This window comes from Adiantum capillus-veneris, chromosome 17 (genome assembly GCF_014529385.1).
Source record: "Adiantum capillus-veneris isolate H3 chromosome 17, ASM1452938v2, whole genome shotgun sequence".
In the NCBI taxonomy this organism is placed as follows: domain Eukaryota; kingdom Viridiplantae; phylum Streptophyta; class Polypodiopsida; order Polypodiales; family Pteridaceae; genus Adiantum; species Adiantum capillus-veneris.
In genome coordinates this window covers 67,717,871-67,737,972 of record NC_140947.1, presented here as the reverse complement: position 1 = coordinate 67,737,972, position 20,102 = coordinate 67,717,871, and positions in this window count along the sequence as shown.

Below are 20,102 nucleotides of genomic sequence, written 5' to 3'. Positions count from 1 at the left end.
CCACGTTGGCCGTCGCGAGGAAAGCCCAGGGCCCCTGCCGGCGCCGCTGTGTACCGCAGCCTTCCCTGCACACTGAAAACCTCGGAAAGGTGTACCGCACGCAATCCGACGCAGACGCAGGGGATAAAAGCCTACACGACTTGCCTGCATTGGAAAGCGGCTCAGCCTGTCGCTCTAAACGCCTGCACGGCTACCCGCCGCCCACCTGCATTGGGACTGCACTGGGACTTTCCGCCCTTCGTTTTCCGCCCTTAGGCCCCCCTTTACAGCCCCTGCGTTTGCGCTATTTATTTAGAGAGAGAGAGAGAGAGAGAGAGAGAGAGAGAGAGAGAGAGAGAGAGAGAGAGAGAGAGAGAGAGAGAGAGAGAGAGAGAGAGAGAGAGAAGAGAGAGAGAGAGAGAGAGAGAGAGAGAGAGAGAGAGAGAGAGAGAGAGAGAAGAGAGAGACTCTTAGAGAGAGAGAGAGAGAGAGAGAGAGTCAGTCCAGAGAAAAATGCAGAGAGAGAGAGAGAGAAGAGTATTTTTCTAAATACTCTTGGCAAAATCAAGGGAATATAGGAATTTGAAAATTGATTTTGTTGGAACACCATGTGTGTGTGTGTGTGTGTGCGTGTGTGTGTGTGTGTGTGTGTGTGTGTGTGTGTGTGTGTGAGAGAGAGAGAGAGAGAGAGAGAGAGAGAGAGAGAAAATATGGTCAATTCCATGATTTCCATTTGCCAACCCAATCAAATATAACTATATAAACTAAATAGCATAAATAGGGTTGGGGATAATTTTCGAGCACTACTACACGCTGGCAGGAGAGTGCCCGTTGCCACCTCAGCCGTAGAGCCACGCTGGCCGTCGCGAGAAAAGCCCAGGGCCCCTCCCGGCGCCGCTATGTACCGTAGCCTTCCCTGCACACTGGAAACCTCGGAAAGCTGTACCGCACGCAATCCGACGCAGACGCAGGGGATAAAATCCTGCACGGCTTGCCTGCACTGGAAAGCGGCTCAGCCTGTCGCTCTAAACGCCTGCACAGCTACCCACCGCCCGCCTGCATTGGGACTGCACTAGGACTTTCCTCCCTTCTTTTTTCGCCCTCAGGCCCCTCTTTACAGCCCCTGCGTCTGTGCTATTTATTTAGGGTTGGGGATAATTTTCGAGCACTACTACACGCTGGCAGGAGAGCGTCCGTTGCCACCTCAGTCGTAGAGCCACGCTGGCCGTCGCGAGGAAAGCCCAAGGCCCCTGCCGGCGCCACTATGTACCGCAGCCTTCCCTGCACACTGGAAACCTCGAAAAGCTATACCGCACGCAATCCGACGCAGACGCAGGGGATAAAAGCTTGTACGGCTTGCCTGCACTGGAAAGCGGCTCAGCCTGCCGCTCTAAACGCCTACACGGCTACCCACCTGCATTGGGACTGCACTGGGACTTTCCGCCCTTTGTTTTCCGCCCTCAGGCCCCCCTTTACAGCCCCTGCGTCTGCGCTATTTATTTAAAGCTGGAGATAATTTTCGAGCACTACTACACGCTGGCAGGAGAGTGCCCGTTGCCACCTCAACCGTAGAGCCACGCTGGCCATCGCGAGGAAAGCCCAGGGCCCCTGCCGGTGCCGCTGTGTACCGTAGCCTTCCTTGCACACTGGAAACCTCGGAAAGTTGTATCGCACGCAATCCGACGTAGACGCAAGGGATAAAAGCCTGCACGGCTTGCCTGCACTGGAAAGCGGCTCAGCTTGCCGCTCTAAACACCTGCACGACTACCCGCCGCCCGCCTGCATTGGGACTACACTGGGACTTTCCGCCCTTCGTTTTCCGCCCTCAGGCCCCCCTTTACAGCCCCTGCGTCTGCGCTATTTATTTAGAGAGAGAGAGAGAGAGAGAGAGAGAGAGAGAGAGAGAGAGAGAGAGAGAGAGAGAGAGAGAGAGAGAGAGAGAGAGACTCTTAGAGAGAGAGAGAGAGAGAGTCAGTCCCGAGAAAAATGCAGAGAGAGAGAGAGAGAAGAGTATTTTTCTAAATACTCTTGGCAAAATCAAAGGAATATGGGAATTTGAAAATTGATTTTGTTGGAACACCATGTGTGTGTGTGTGTGTGTGTGTGTGTGTGTGTGTGTGTGTGTGAGAGAGAGAGAGAGAGAGAGAGAGAGAGAGAGAGAGAGAGAAAATATGGCCAGTTCCATGATTTCCATTTGCCAACCCAATCAAATATAACTATATAAACTAAATAGCATAAATAGGGCTGGGGATAATTTTCAGGGCCCTTGCCGGCGCCACTGTGTACCGCAGCCTTCCCTGCACACTGGAAACCTCGGAAAGCTGTACCGCACGCAATCCGACACAGACGCATGGGATAAAAGTCTGCACGGCTTGCCTGCACTGGAAAGCGGCTCAGCCTATCGCTCTAAACGCCTGCACGGCTACCCGCCGCCCGCCTGCATTGGGACTGCACTGGGACTTTCCGCCCTCAGGGGCTTTACAGCCCCTGCGTCTGTGCTATTTATTTAGAGAGAGAGAGAGAGAGAGAGAGAGAGAGAGAGAGAGAGAGAGAGAGAGAGAGAGAGAGAGAGAGAGAGAGAGAAAGAAGAGAGAGACTCTTAGAGAGAGAGAGAGAGAGAGAGAGTCAGTCCAGAGAAAAATGCAGAGAGAGAGAGAGAGAGAGAGAGAGAAAAGAGTATTTTTCTAAATACTCTTGGCAAAATCAAGGGAATATAGGAATTTGAAAATTGATTTTGTTGGAACACCGTGTGTGTGTGTGTGTGTGTGTGCGTGTGTGTGTGTGTGTGTGTGTGTGTGTGTGTGTGTGTGTGTGTGTGTGTGTGTGTGTGTGTGTGTGTGTGTGTGTGTGTGTGTGTGTGTGTGTGTGTGTGTGTGTGTGTGTGTGTGTGTGAGAGAGAGAGAGAGAGAGAGAGAGAGAGAGAGAGAGAGAAAATATGGCCAATTCCATGATTTCCATTTGCCAACCCAATCAAATATAACTATATAAACTAAGTAGGGCGCCCCAATTTTGGTTTGGGGGTGATTAATAAGAATCTCAGTAGATGCTTTTGAAGCTTTCAGGGAAAAGAGGGGTGGGGGGCACGTGGTGGACAGAGAAAGAGGGAGGGAAAAAGATTGATTCGAAAGGTTGATCTCTAGTTTGGTTTGCAGGCATCCATCACGAAAAAGAGAGAGAGAGAGAGAGAGAGAGAGAGAGAGAGAGAGAGAGAGAGAGAGAGAGAGAGAGAGAGAGAGAGAGAGAGAGAGAGAGAGAGAGAGAGAGATGATTCGTCTGAGCATGCAGCGGGCAACTTGACGATGGCGGGGATGATGGTGAAGGTCATGGAAGTTGCAGGGACGACAGAGGAGAGGGTGAAGGCGGAGGTAGAGGGCACTCGGAGGGAGGCACATAGAGACACGGCCCGGTCTGAGGGCGCATGGTAGAGAGAGAGAGAGAGAGAGAGAGAGAGAGAGAGAGAGAGAGAGAGAGAGAGAGAGAGAGAGAGAGAGAGAGAGAGAAAGAGAGATGGCGGGGCAGGAGGGTGTGCTTGCTCCGTTGTGGGATTTCTCAAATCAGAGAATCCAAGGCCAAAGCACGCAGAGTTAATGAGTCGGGTAGTGCTGGAGGGTGTGGTAGAGCAACTGACAGTACTCTCTCTCTCTCTCTCTTTGTTTATTGATTCCGCACAGAGCCTTGGTTTCCTTGCAAAGCTTGCAAAGACGAGCAGTAACTTGTATGCAAATTTGATCAGCAAATGTTGCCGCCATTGATTTGGGAGTTCAACAAATTGTGCAGTGGATATAAGTGTGTGGGTAGTACAAGCTATGCATGTGAGGTGATGGTGATACGATGAGGATGGCAAGCACCAGTCCGTGGTTGTGGGTTAGGATGGAGACAGGACTATATGGGCAGGCGAGGGAGGATGGGAAGGCGAGTTGCACGACGATACAGAGGCCAATGCTCTCTCTCTCTCTCTGACTCACTCTCACAGGGAGAGGTGATTTGTTTGCAAGGTAGTTGCGGCCACAATGTCTGTCTCTCCCTTTCGTTTGTTTGTAAGGCAACATGCATACGCAGGGTTTAAAGTGTAGGACGGCGGCAATAATCAGTAGGTTGGAGTTGGCTCGCAGCTATGGAAGCGAGGGGATCCAGACATAGGGAGCATCTAAAGGAGAGTGCACGCGGGAACAGGGGAAAGGAAGGCATTAAAAAAATACTTTTGCATTGTCTGCAGGTAGCATGTGGTTAGACGGATGTACAAGAGACTAATCTCTGCTTGCTGCTCAGCCAAAGGCAGGCCGCAACATTGTAGATCAAGCCTAGACGTGGCTTGAGCTCTCCTAACTATGTCGCAGAAGAGGGAGGCAAGGTTGGATCGAACTGGGGTGCAGTTGACTTGTTGCCTTATTTTTGGTACATAGATGAGGCGAAGTAAGGTGGATTTGTTAGAAACAAAGTGATACAAAAATTGATTAAGCATTCAATTGAAAGGGCTCAAACTATTCCTGATGGCGATGTGGCCTTTTTTCAAGAGGGTTCTAGAGTTATGGCAAAAATGAAGAGCCAATCTTCTCGTGGTGGGGTGCATTACCTTGTGTACAATGCTGATTGTGATTGGGGATGTTGTAATTGCCTATGGGCAATGAAGGGTAATATGTGCAAGCACCAAGTCAAAGTTATGTTACTCAAGGGTTTTAATTTGAGCACTATTGTGGGCAAGTGCCGTAACTTGTATCATGATGGACATGACAATATTATTGCTTCTACTAGCAACTCGCCCATAATGGCTCATAGGGGTGAGGAGATAGATTTATGTCAAATTGGTATGAAAGAGCAAACCATAAAAAAGCCAAATGCGGCCCAATGCTATGCACATGCTCTTGATATGGTGAAAGAAAATCCGGGTTTAGAAGCACATTTTGATGTTTTGATGCAAAGACTCTTGCTCCATTTGCAAGAGGTGCAAGCAAGGGGATTGGATGGAGTTTTACATCCCGCCAAAGAGTTTGAACCAATACAAGATGGATTTGGTAACTCTATACAACGAGCGAAGCCATTCATTGAACGTCATGTGAGAAAAAGGACCTCAACAACAACGAGTCACAACACGGCTATGCCATTTCCACGACCAATTGCGAAAAAAAAAGCGGTCAATGCAATCTACATTAGACTCCCATGCTTTGGAAGATGGGGATATGCATTGTTGATGATTGTAGTGTTGGATGTTTATGGACATTTTGAGTTTTGGGTAGCCAATCTTCATCAATTGTGATCTTTCATCGCCAAAATTTCATTTGCACGAATAGCTTTGATTTATTTTGATTTGAGTATAAATGTAATGGGCACCTTATTTTGTGAATAATTTGTGGAGTGTAGTGCGGAAAGTGGAAAAAAGGGGGAGAAAGTGTAGAAGTAGGGATGTTTGTGTGTGTGTAAAAATTAAAGTGGGTAAAGATGGAGAAATAGTGTGTGTGTGTGTGTGTGTGTGTGTGTGCGCGTGCGTGCGCACACGCGTGTACCCCCAAAATGTAAAGTGGGTAAAGATATAGAGATAATATGTGTGTGAGTGGTTGTGTGTGTGTGTGTGTGTGAAATTGAAAGTGTGTGTGTTAGGCTGTTAAAACAATTTACATAGTTGGGCGATTTGATTGCCGCCAAATTTCTTTCTCTCTCTCTCTCTCTCTCTCTCTCTCTCTCTCTCTCTCACACACACACACACACACACACACACGGTATTTGAACCGCTTAATTTTGCAAATACTCGGCTTGGGTTTTAGTGTAAAGATGCCGAAAAATGCTTCATTGGGTGTAGGGTATTTTTTAATGGCAAATTTTCAAGCTGAAGGGGAGCCCCAATGCTAGAAAAAAACCGGGGTCCAGTGTATTTTAAACGGCTGAAATCCTTTAATCCCGGTTAGATTTTGAGCTCACCTTGAAGAAAACTTTGGTAATTTTCACAAGTTTTAGTGTAATTATTGGCAAAAGCTTCAAATTTTGACCCTGAAACCGGGAGTCGGCACCATTCAATTTACGAGTTGCAGCTCTACCCTCTCAAAACTGCTTTTAGTGTGATTACCGGTGAAAGGTTCAAATTTTGACCTAAAAACCGGGAGAATTTCACGTTTGTCCTTTTTTTTTTTGTTAGGAAAAATGCATTTATTTTTGGGGAGCCCCTTGCAGTCTCTCTCTCTCTCTCTCTCTCTCTCTCTCTCTCTCTCTCTCTAAATAAAGGTGGGCTTAGTCCAAATACCAAGTTTTGCAACATTTGAACTCCAACATCTTTAGGAAGTCCACATATCAAGTTTTGCACACTGCGAGGTCTCAAATGGGGGCTTACTCTCTCTCTCTCTCTCTCTCTCTCTCTCTCTCTCTCTCTCTCTCTCTCTCTCTCTCAGTGCAGTCGTTTTTTGACCTAGTAGACAGCAGTCCACTCTTTTGATCATAACTTCTTCATCCAAACTTCGATTTGGGTGATCTATAGCCTCAATCGAAGAGCACGAAGTCCTCTACGCATTGATGTAAAGACAGAAATTTTCAGAGTTATGAAAGGCATTTCTGTAGCAGCATTTTCGAAGTGAACAGGTTCAACAAAATTGATTCTCATCTCCTATTTTACATACAATGTCTTCCGGCACTCGCAAGGGTTCTTCTTCTTCAACAAGGTCCACAACCATTGTGGAAAATGATCCAAAATCTCCTAAGTGTGGAGATAGCAACACAACCACCCAACCAACGACATCGGAAACCATGATCATGGCGTACTTGGTATCATTGCAAGAGATCGTAAACAAACAAGGCGAAGACTTACGAGCACTTGCAATGGAGAATGGCACACTAAGGGTACTTGTGGTTGAGAATGAGAATCTCAAGAGGACACTTGAGATGCAAACAACACGTTTGATGCAACTTGAAGAGGAAGTCAAGGAATGTAAACGCTCTCTTGTGGACTTGAATGCTTTGAAGGAGCGGATGAGCAAAGTAGAGCATGACCATGTATTGAAAGAGGAGAAATTTGACACTATGAGCCGGGATGTATGCGACATGAAAAATGTATGCACAAACAAGTCTTGGGCTGATGTATGTGGTAGCAATGTGGTTTCTAATTCCTCACTCATGCAAGCTATGGTTCAAACAAAGAATGTTGAGAATGTAGATGTGGAGGAGTTGAAGGAACGGGAGCGACGTTCCAAGAACATTGTTATTCGTGGAATTTCCAAAGAGAAGTTAGAGACACCTCCTTCTCTTGCCATTGTTATTGAAGATTTCTTCAAAACCCACTTTGGCATGTCCGAAGTTATGGTCTATGGAGCACATAGAGTGGGGAAGCAAGGAGCTCCTCGCTCGGGAGAACGGCCAATTGTATGCACCATGCCGAATGAGACCAAGCGAAAGATTATCCTTGATAATAGTTGGATCTATTTGAGGAATACAAAATGTTTTGTATGTGAAGATCGCACTATTAAGCAACAAAATATGCGTCGCAAGGCATATGAGGAAAAGAATAATAAAAACAAGGAAATCTCTCATGAAGAAAATGTGCCCAAGGAGGAGGCAAGTCTCTCAAGCAAATAGGGATGCGTGACCTATGAGACCGAGTTACAATTGAAAATATGCTTTTGGAATTGTAATGGATACCCATGGAATGCGGGGGTTGGCATTGATGAACTAACAAGCAAAGCCGATGTTGTACTTCTTGTTGAAACTTGGGAGCATGATACACAAAGGATTAACGGCTTGGAGGATTACAATGTACATTCATTGATGTGGTCAAAGAATCTCAAGCAACGAAGAGGACAAGGAGGGTTAGCATGTATGGTTAAGAAAGGATTAGAAGATTTTGTATCAATTGTGAAAGATGACAAGTACAAACGTTATGTATGGCTGAAAATTATGACACCAAAAAGAGCACCCATTTTTGTAGCCGGTTGCTACATTCCTCATCATGATTCTCCCTTTTATGCTTGCATGGATAGAGATCAACCATTTTCTGATTTGGAAGAGGACATTGCTTATTTCAAAGGTGAAGGTGATGTTATTGTATTTGGGGATATGAATGCTCGCACAAAAACATTGCAACATGATACTCAACAATTTGATATGCCATACATTTCAAGGGAGTTGGAGGAAGTTCACTTGTATGATCGTACTTCAATGGATGAGAAAGAGCCGGATCACTATGGAAAGTTACTTTTACACATGTGTAATAGCACGGGTATGCTCATTGCTAATGGTGTATCTTTGTGGAGTGGAACCAATGGATTTACATGTAGAAGACATAATGGGGATAGTGTGATTGACTATATGCTACTCTCTGAAGCCATCATGTATCGCATAAAGAGTTTTATGTTTGGTCAATGGACCCCGAAATCCGACCATCGCACCTTATGTATTGACCTTTCATGTGGAGAAGCAACTAAGCATGATAATCTCAGCCAAAGGAAAGAGAAGTTATCAATATGTATGGATTTCAAACGGGTACCAATGTACATTGATATGGTTGAGCAAAAATTATGGATGACAAAGCTTCAATGTGATGCACCATTGGAAACTAAATGGGAAGCTTTCAAGAAAGCTATTTGTTCTTGTGCGGAAGAATGCTTTGCCATAAAGCATCTCCATGGTATCAACAAAGATAGATCACGCAAAAGGTGGTTTGATAAAGAATGTCAAGATGCTCGAAAGTCCTTGATAAAGCTTGATGCAACTATGGACAAAGACAACTATCAAAGTCATTTGCATACATACAAGGCATTGATTCAAAAGAAGAAAATAAGATGGGAAGTAAAGCAACAAGAATTTCAAGTCCAAGAAAAGGCACATGCATGTGGAAGATTTTGGAGAAACTTGAGAGGCAAGCGGGTTGAGAATTTTGGTAACTTGAGTCTATTGGATATGTACACACATTGTAGGCAATTATATGAGCAAGAAAATACTGAAAAAATGTCATTTTATGGTTCACTCCCATGTATGCCGTCTTTTTTTACTATTGAGGATGTATGCGGTGGGCTTGAAAAGTTGGCCACTCGCAAAGTGGGAGATCTTCAAGATATCAAGCCGGAGATGATCAAATGGACGGGAGATTTTACCCATGAGTGGATGTGTGATATGTTCAACCTTGCACTTCAGCATGGTATGCCTTATGATTGGAGTACTAATTGGGTTAAGCCTTTGCATAAAGGAGGGGATGTAAAGAATGTAAGCAACTACCGGACTATAATGATTGGGTCTCTTATGGCAAAGTTATTTGGGTGCATAATGGAGATGAAATTGAGTGATTGGGCTGAAGAGAATGACAAGCGTGCAAAGGGACAAGCGGGTTTTCGTCGATGCCATAGCACCATTGATCATCTTGTCACTCTTCGTGTTCTCATGGAGGAAAGTCAGTTGAAAGGCAAGCGATTATATTGTTGTTTTGTGGACTTTAAGAAAGCCTTTGATATGATTCCACGTAACAATTTGTGGAGAAGGATGGAAGAACTCCAAGTGCCAAGTGAGTTTATGCTTGCGGTTTCTCGAATCTATGAGAAGGTGATTTGTCAATTGCGCATGGGAAGAGAAATTTCAGAAATTTTTGTAAGCACTATTGGGGTTAAACAAGGATGTCCATTGTCACCAACTCTCTTTGGTCTATGCATCGATCAATTGGAACAAATGGTACTTGACTTTATGCAAGAAGAAGGCATTGAAGAGGTCACTATTTGCAATGCGGTAATCATGCTTTTGTTGTATGCAGATGATGTAGTGCTTCTAGCACACACTTTAGAAGATGCACAAAAGATTATGGTTGTCCTTGAGAACTTTTGCTTGCATAGTGGGCTGATTGTAAATGAATCCAAAACAAAGGTTATGCTTGTGAAAACCAACCATAAGGAGAAGCCATGCATTGTGTACAACAACGAGACACTTGAAGTTGTTGAGAGCTTTAAGTACCTTGGCCTTGAGGTTCCATCCAATCACAAGTGGCATGAATGTGCTATGCGTCGTTTGGAAGCGGGAAAGAGAGCATATTATGCATTTGAGAACATGTGTAATGCGGGAAACATCAAGTGTTGGGTTCTCAAGAAGTATCTTTTTGATGCATTGGTGACACCGGTTCTTCTTTATGGAGTTGAAGTGTGGGGTGGGAGCATCTCAAAGTCTACTTGGAAAGAGTTTGAGAATGTCCAAAAGCGTTTTCTTACAAACTTTCTCCAAGTTAAGACACAAACACCATATATGCTCCTACTTCTTGAGTCGGGATCTCTTCCAATTGAAGTTATGGGCATGGAAAGGGTTGTGGAGGACATGATAAAGATGCGCAAAACCCCTCACATCGACTTCCTGCAATTGCATGGGAAGCAAGCAAAAAAGTTCAAAAGAAGCATAAAAGCAAGATCTTGAGCACGGGATGGATGAAAGACATAAAGAAGTGGTTTGGGAGATGGGATGCATTACACTTGCTACATGATGCTTCAATTGACTCTCAAGTGAATGAAGCTTTTCTACAACGCCAATGTATTACGGCTTGGGAGAAATCCGGTGGGTCACGCTTCATACATTACACCACCTATATTGCCCCAACTACAAAACCATGTTCTTCGCTGAGAGAGGAAACCGTACTCACACTTACATGCTTGAGCCTATTCCCTTGTCCGCGATACGCACTATCGCAGCAATTCGGCTTAGCTCCCATTTCCTTCGATGCGAGATAGGGCGTTGGGGCAATGGAGAAGAGTCAAATCGATTGTGCACATTATGCTCACTGCAAGTTCGAGAGTCTGAGTACCACACACTTCTAGAGTGCTCAGCTTTTGATCACATCCGAACTTGCTTCTCTCACATTTTCAGCCATAACTTAGACCTACACACTTTCCTCTCCCAACCAAAGTGTGGGCTCTCCATTGCGACTCTCATCACTACAATTTTGGAGCATCGAGAGTCACTCATCAGCCGTACACATACTACATCACATGTAACTTTGGTCCCATAGGTCATATTTGACCTCCGAGGACGATAATAAAATCTATCTATCTATCTCTCTCTCTCTCTCTCTCTCTCTCTCTCTCTCTCTCTCTCTCTCTCTCTCTCTCTCTCTCTCTCTCTCTCTCTCTCTCTCTCTCTAAAATAAAGACAGCGCTAAAGGCGCCGCAATATGAAAACGAGGGCGAGGCTACAGGTTCCGACTCCCGAGATGATGGGTATGCTGCATTTCGCTGCAAGGCAGGCTGCAATACAGCACAGGATTTCCGAGGTTTCTAGTGTGCAAGGAAGGCTGCGATACACAGCGACGCCAGCAAGGGCTTTCCTCGCGACGGCCAACGTGGCTCTATGGCTGAGCTGGCAACGGGCACTCTCTTGCCAGCGTGGAGTAGTGCTCGAAAATTATCACGAGCCCATAAATAGATATGGCCTAACCTAGAGATTAAATGAAAATTGCCCAACTCATTTAAAAGGCCAACCATGTCTCTCTTAAGCCCTTGAGCTTAAGTCTCTCTGCATTACTATATTACCTTCTCTTCTCCATCTCTACATTCTATTTACTATCTAAATAATGTGACATTACTTCATTTCCTTAAAAGGACTCTTTGCTAAGGCAATGATTTTATTTCCTAAGCCTTTTGATTTCATTACATTCTCTTCCATTACATTCTCTTCCTTCCATCTATCTTCTTCATCTCTACATGTCAATTGTAGTCCCACTTAACCTCTATCTAACTCATGTCCAAAGTAATGGTTCTCGAGTATGAATAACATCTTCTCTTGGCGCATTCGCGAAGACCATCGGTGGATTCCAACAAGAACCCTCAAAGGGAGCTAATCATTGTCTTCTCCAAATTTTTCATCCACATCAACTAATGGCGATTCAAGGTTAGTTTGGGCGAATTGGCCTATAGTTGATTCAATTGATATAAAATTTAATTTGATATCATTATATTGCGTGTTTAACCTCTTGTTCTACAAGCAAGCATACTAATGTCGATTTTGTGTGTGTGTGTGTGTGTGTGTGTGTGTGTGTGTGTGTGTGTGTAGCAATGGAGACCCAAATTGAACTCCAACATCTACCTAGTGGTCCCTTCAATGCAAATGAACTCAAATGGGTAGAGAAGAAGTGTGATAAGTCTTTTTTTGGATATATTTGTGTTGCATACTTTCCTTGGAATCTCTTGGGGGATTTTCTCAAGGAGGAAGAGACTCTTGCAAACATGGGAACTAATTTTAGGCGTCATTCGGTTAGAAGAATTCAAACGGGTAGCTTGAAGCAACCCACTATTGAGAGCTATTTAGAAGAAGTTCTATTTTGGTGTGGTTATGGTCCTAAAGATATGCGTGGAAAGCAAACAATGATTCCACGCACCGAGAAGACACCAAAGATAGGGAAAGGAAGCCATCCATACTATTTAAAAGGAAATTGAATGTGTGGTTGCCAATGCCACTTCTTTGCAAAGAGATTGTATCTCCTTGAAGATGTCACTTGCATTCGCTACATTCAAATGCATCATGTTGATGAGAATGACGAGCTTTGCCATAAAGAAGGCATGGTGACAAGCTTAGGCCGAAATCTATGCTTTGCACCTTGGCTTTCTCTAGAAATCAAATCATGGGTCTTCGACATGTTATGCAAGGAATACACTCCAATCCAAGTTCATGAAACACATATCCAAATAGTTCATGAGAAAAAGGTGAACAATTCAAACTACACATTGGCACGGGATGATTTTCTTTCAGTTAGAGATATCCTCAATATTGCAAGAAAGCATGCAAGTACTACATATGAACTACATTCTAGTGATGCCCAAAGTGTTCGAATGTGGACTCAACAACATGCCCATGATGTGTTCTACTACGAGGAGATGGACGCTACACATAAAAAACCCTTTGTACTTGGCATCCAAACACATTGTCAACTTGAGAGGTTTAATCTCTATGGCAACAATGGAATAATTTTTATGGACTCCACTTTTGGGACAAACTTTTACAAGATAAACTCTATATATCAAAGTGACATTTTTAGAGAAGATATGTTTATGATCTCTCTCTAATTTTAAATTTCATTTTGTAGTTTCAACTCTACACCATTCTAGTCTTTGATAGTTATCAAAATGGAGTTCCGCATGGGTCATCACATCAAGCTCAGAAACAAGTAGTATTGTGCAATGGCTTACATGCCTTCGGAATAGGGCTCTTGATTACAATAGGAGATGGGAGGCCAATGCATTTCTTGTTGATGATGCAACTGTGAGATAAATGCTATAAGGTAACTCATTCTCATGTTATTGAAATTCTCACTTGTTCCTCTTTTTTGGTTTCACAAGTGGTGCTTATGAATGTTTTTAACCATTGTCATTTGTTTCAAACAGAGTGGTATTCAATATTCCAATTTATTTGTGCTTATGGCATGTCCGACGGAGTTGGCTCAAAAATTTGGTAAAGAAAGTCGAAGATTGGACAACAAGAGCTCTAATGTTTAGGTGCCTTGTTGCAATCATTAACATGCGTGTTGAAGGTGGAGCTTCAGAGGCTATTGCACTAGATAACATAAGAGATAGTGTTGTAGATTTCTTAAGGGATTTTGCACATGAGAATGCCTTCATTGAATATTTTCGTACTTATTGGGTGGGAAAAGTTGGTAAGTTTGATTTCTAACTTAAGCACTTGATATCTACCAAACAATACTATTGTTCTCTAGTACTTATGTGAAATCATTTTCTATGCTTGTGTAGAGATGTGGGCTAGAAGTGTGAGGATGCTTCCCCATGCTAATCAAGACACAAATGGAGCCATACATTACTTGAATATTGCTAGGTTGGGGGTTCTGCTCTACAGCGTGCGCTGAAATGAAGAAACAGGCGTTGGATGGAGCACAAGCACTTGCGACAAACATGCTGAAGGCGTCAAATTGAGGCTTATCAATCAAACCTCCTCCTACGACACCACATTTGCCATCTATTAACATTTTAGGATTCCCAACGAGGAGAGATGTATGATGAGACACATTTTTCCCAAATTTTGCATGAAGTTTAGAAACTGGAACCCCCTATGAAAGGTGTAGTTGGACTTTCTAAAAGTTGGATACATTACTTGAACAAGGCCACATGAGAGCTTACCTTGCAACCTGGAAGTTCTTAACATGGTACCATATGATTTGATTCAAGTTTCAAGCAAGCTTATTGAATCTTAATAAATGTAGATATGTGTGTGCATGAAAGTGAAAATCTCTTTCGTGGTTGTCTATGTATGTGTATGTTGGTAAGTTTGTATGTGTATGTATATTGGGTGGGAAAAGTTGGTAAGTTTGATTTCTAACTTAAGCACTTGATATCTACCAAACAATACTATTGTTCTCTAGTACTTATGCGAAATCATTTTCTATGCTTGTGTAGAGATGTGGGCTAGAAGTGTGAGGATGCTTCCCCATGCTAATCAAGACACAAATGGAGCCATACATTACTTGAATATTGCTAGGTTGGGGGTTCTGCTCTACAGTGTGCGCTGAAATGAAGAAACAGGCGTTGGATGGAGCACAAGCACTTGCGACAAACATGCTGAAGGCGTCAAATTGAGGCTTATCAATCAAACCTCCTCCTACGACACCACATTTGCCATCTATTAACATTTTAGGATTCCCAACGAGGAGAGATGTATGATGAGACACATTTTTCCCAAATTTTGCATGAAGTTTAGAAACTGGAACCCCCTATGAAAGGTGTAGTTGGACTTTCTAAAAGTTGGATACATTACTTGAACAAGGCCACATGAGAGCTTACCTTGCAACCTGGAAGTTCTTAACATGGTACCATATGATTTGATTCAAGTTTCAAGCAAGCTTATTGAATCTTAATAAATGTAGATATGTGTGTGCATGAAAGTGAAAATCTCTTTCGTGGTTGTCTATGTATGTGTATGTTTCCGTGGTCAAGAGAATATAACGTATCATCTGGATGCTTTGAAGTGGAGAGAGAGAGAGAGAGAGAGAGAGAGAGAGAGAGAGAGAGTAAATACATGTATTCCAACATTGGCAGGCCTCGTGATTTTATCACTTGTTTTTTTTTGCCATGCTCGTGACGAGCCATGGCCATGACAACAAAACAATAGGATATAGCTACATCGGCTTAAAAGGAGCCACCCCATGGAAAGGAATGAGCTCACATCTTCACCAAAGCAAGTTAGTCATAGCGGTGCATAAGGTCCTGTTCCACTCATCAGATTTTGTACGTTTTCCAACGACGATGATCACCCCCCTACTTTCTTGGATCATCTCTGAAAATTTAGCTGTTACAATGGTGTTCTCGAAGATGCAACAATTCTTTGTCTTCCATACATGTCTAAAGTAGCAAAATCTCACTACTTGCGTTACGATAAGAAGCGTATGACTCTTCTATGCTTTCCCTCGCAAGAAAAGGTCGTTCTAGTAGATTTTAAACCCATTTGCAATTTTTTCTAGCAAGGCCACAAATTGTTGGACGCTCCTTGATAAGATGAGGGAGGTCTTCACTAGCTGATCACAACCAAAAACAGTACAAATTTTTGCCATGCTCGTGACGAGCCATGGCCATGACAACAAAACAACAGGATATAGCTACATCGGCTTAAAAGGAGCCACCCCATGGAAAGGAATGAGCTCACATCTTCACCGAAGCAAGTTAGTCATAGCGGTGTTGAAGGTCCTGTTCCACTCATCAGATTTTGTACGTTTTCCAACGACGATGATCACCCCCCTACTTTCTTGGATCATCTCTGAAAATTTAGCTGTTACAATGGTGTTCTCGAAGATGCAACAATTCCTTGTCTTCCATACATGTCTAAAGTAGCAAAATCTCACTACTTGCGTTACGATAAGAAGCGCATGACTCTTCTATGCTTTCCCTCGCAAGAAAAGGTCGTTCTAGTAGATTTTAAACCCATTTGCAAATTTTTCTTGCAAGGCCACAAATTGTTGGACGCTCCTTGATGAGATGAGGGAGGTCTTCACTAGCTGATCTGCATTGCGTGCATTGATCCGGACTAATACCACTAGTGAGAACCTTCACCCCAACCGCCGACAAGGCTCCCCAGAGCACCTTCCATATGAATACGTTCATCCTATGCGGCCAACGTGGGTGCCATATGTTCTTCACAAATGTTTCCCATCTTAACTCCGGCCATTGCTTGCCCCATAATTTGTTGAGTGGAGAGAATCGATCCTTCGAATACATAAGTGAGAAGTACACTCCCTAGGTTTGCGGTTTCAGAAAGTGCATGTTCTTCTGTCTCACTGCCACGCTTTCCACTCAAACCTGGAATCGAAGTCTGGCAGATGCCATATGTTCAATTGTTCAAGGGCTAAATCGGCTGGCTAGTTGGTACTTTCCTTTCCAGCTACAATTGTTGTAGTCCCAAAGTTGGCCAAGATGTTTGATTCCTTTGTTATTAATTTGTTTGGTAACTTCCCTCCAGAAAGGGGTCAAAGGGATGCTTCCAACCTTAGAGACCCAAGGGGACCAGTGAGTCTTGGAGTTGTGAAAACACCTTGTCAACTCTCCCTACTCCAAAGACTCCGTTGCCTTGTTGCATTTTGGAATGAGCTCGCATGTCGAGCCCCCAACTTTAAGGACGGTCCAATGAGGGGTAGTAAGCTTATCGTGCACTTCCAGCCCTTTCCACTGGCCACCTTTCGAGCATAATTTAGGTTGTCCATCATAGCCCTGGCCATAATAGCCCAAGCCTGGTTTTGCTTGGTTATTGTAACCACAAACTTAGCACATTGGCCCTGCATGAATGCTAGGGTTAAGAATACCTTGCTCCATAGGTCTTGCAATTGTCTCCCATCTAGCCCACTGCCAGGGCATAGAGTCTTTAGTGTTGTTTTTTCATAGGAATCTCTTCATAGGTTTCAAAAACTCGTTCCAGTTGCATTTGACTAGCTTAAGTCAAGGACCATTGAAGGCTATATATGGGAGGATAAAGGAGTTGATGACCTTAACTCTTCTCGGGAAGGGGAGAAGCACATACTCCCACCTTCGCATCTTGGTCCTTACCTTCTCCATAAACCATAGGAATCTTTGCCTGTGGGTTACATCCACCCTGAGAGGGGCTCCCTATCCACATAGATGGATCAAATGAGTCGTTCTCACAGAGAGAGAGAGAGAGAGAGAGAGAGAGAGAGAGAGAGAGAGAGAGAGAGAGAGAGAGAGAGAGAGAGAGAGAGAGAGAGAGAGAGATCAAATGAGTCGTTCTCACAGAGAGAGAGAGAGAGAGAGAGAGAGAGAGAGAGAGAGAGAGAGAGAGAGAGAGAGAGAGAGAGAGAGAGAGAGAGATCAATCTTGACTTTTCAGTGTTACACTTGGGATCTCGAAGCTAAGGTGTATGTTTGCACAATTTCTAGAGCCTTCCTGATGACTTGATGGCATCCTTTGAGGAAAAGTAAGGAGTCATCCGTAAAAAGCTTAGCCAGTAGATGGTCGTTGTTAGGTAGAATTAGTCCTTGAATCTCCCCTTTAGTAGTGTTGTATGCGAGTAATGTTACTAGAGGATGTGATCCAATGGCAAATAAAAGAGGGGTAAGAGGGCATCCCTACTTAATGGATCTTTTAACCTTAATCCTTTCATTTAAAAGGAGCTCTAAATGGCTACCAGCACATAGGGTGCTAATGAGCCGGCACATCCGGGGCCCAAAGCCAAGTGATTTCATGATGTCCTCAATGAATGACCATGTGATCCTATCATAGACATTATCAAAATCTAGTTGTAGCAGGTTACACTCTTGCTTTTAGTGAAAGCAATATATTCAATAGTGACTATTTATCTCCCACATGTCCATTAAGGCCCATTTCTCCCAGAGACTTATCCATTTGGATCTTTCAGATCCAGCTAGCATGTTTGATGCACCAATTCTATCTCTTCTCTTGTCCACCATATTAAAGTCTCTCACCAAAAGCCATTCCCCTTCAACATGAAAGCTCTTTAGTTGAAACCTCAAAGAAATTATCATAAATTATGGGGAAACATCTAACGGGGCTTTTTTTAGCTGCCCTGTTGCCCACACCTGGGATTTAAAATGCTTGCAATGAAATGTTGGAAACTTGGCGCAATGTCACGTGACACATCCCAACCCTATGTGTCCGTGGACAAGCTACACCACAGCAGGGTTCACTCAGTTCAATCAAGTCTAGATTAGCAGTGATCTGGCACTTTTGTGAGTCTATTCGTAGACCGTGCATGCCCAGTCACTTAGCATAGATGCATATCCTCCGGTTGCACACAGCATGATCATCGAAATTCCCATCAGAATCCATTAGCATCAGTTAGGGGAATTTTCCAGTGCATTTAGCCTATTTTCCTATTTATTGGGATTTTCACTTATTATTTTTAAGTGACTTTCCAACAAAAGTAGGTAGGGCAATTTTGCTAAGTTAATATATAAGCAAACCCAAGTTAGCACTTTCTGGCAAAAGAGGCAGCAGGAGCACCTTGCTCAACAGGCAACTTCTCAGCAAGACCAACCCCCGCGACTACTCTTGCGTTTTCTCCACAGAAGACCTAGCGTTTTTGCATCAGATCGGCCTTGGCAATTTGTGCACAGTAGATCCGCCCCGGCGTCATCACGACACAGCAGATCAGCCTAGCGTTTTGCATTTGCAGAACCCCAGTGACAAAAGGATCAATTTCAGCCCCTGACGTTTTTGGATTTCAGCAGCAAATTAAGATTGGTATTATTCACCTAAAGTGTAGCAGATTCAAGCCGTAAAGACCATCAGTTTTCAACCCTAAGAAACCTCATTTTTCAACCAAGAAAACGCAGCCAAAACAGTGATTTTCAGCCACCGAAACAGTTCCGAAATTCAGCGATTAGAAGATCTCAGATTTCAGCCATCGTCGTCGTCGTCATCGTCATCGGCATAGACCAAGTTGCATAGTCCATTGCGTACGTATTGTACACCTTTGTGCAATCAAAGAATAGACCACTCTCGCCGACGAGAGTGGGGCCTTCGGAGGAGGGTTTTACAACCTCTCGGGTGTCGTATCTCTTCTCTCTCCTTCTCTCAGTCTCATTCACTTGCACGCACAATCCACTCACTTTGTTCATGATCATAGCACTCTCCATAAGACGGAAAGCTCTCTCTTTCCCTAAGAACTAAAAGGAACCTTGAGCAATAAAGATCACTAATCTTGAGAAAATACAACATTCATTTCCGCTGCACCTAACATTGGTATCAGAGCTTTGGAAGTGTTCTGCATTACTCAAGGAAACAACCACAAGAATTTTTTTGATTGTTGCGATCGCACGAACCCAAGTTTACTTGGGCATGGCGATTCCTAATCGTGTTTTGTTGAAGAGTGACAGGAATCCCAAGAAAGAAGGGCTTGTCCAGCCTCCCCTTGTGTCTCTTTTCACTCATTGAGAGCGGACCGTGCACTCAGCGGCCGGCCAATTGACGTGAGGTGGGAAAAAGCAACCTTGGTGTGAGCGCAAGGCCGCCAAGAGGTGCGCCCGCAGAAAATGGTAGAACTCGGGTAAGAGAAGATCCTTCTCCAACGCGATTTGCAAGCGAAAGAAAACCCTCAAGAACCTCAAGATCCTCAAGACCCCAAGATTCTCACGAATCAAGGACCCCCAAGAACCCAAGTTCCTCGTGAACTTAAGAACCCAAGACCCCAAGACCCACAAAAACCCACGATTGCAGAATGGTCATCACTCGAAGCGGAATGGATACTTCGCTTGGAGGTGATGAGCATGAGAGAGACAAAGAAGAATTTTCCCCACCATGAGGTTTTTCCGACCCTCCCCCTTTTCCATCTACGACAAGGATTGCGCTAACTCCTATGGAGGAGTTGGAACAAGAAAGAGAAGCAGACAGAAAAGCCTACGAAGAAGACATGGCAGCCATCGAGCGTAAGTACCAAGAAAGAATGGCAGCCATAGCGCGCGAGCAAAGCAAGACAAGCAGATTTTGATCACGAGATCAAAGCACAAAAAGAAAAGAGCGACCAACACATGAAAGAGTTCTTGCGACTCTTTTCTATTGTGCAGGCGCAGTTCGCACAAGATGAGGAAAAGGAGACTCTCTCAGTCTCTACTTCTACAAAGCATGAAACACAGGATTTGCATGATTGTGTGAAGCATGATGATGATTTGATTGACAATGACTTGCATGATGTTTTGATTGACAATGATAAGCACAATG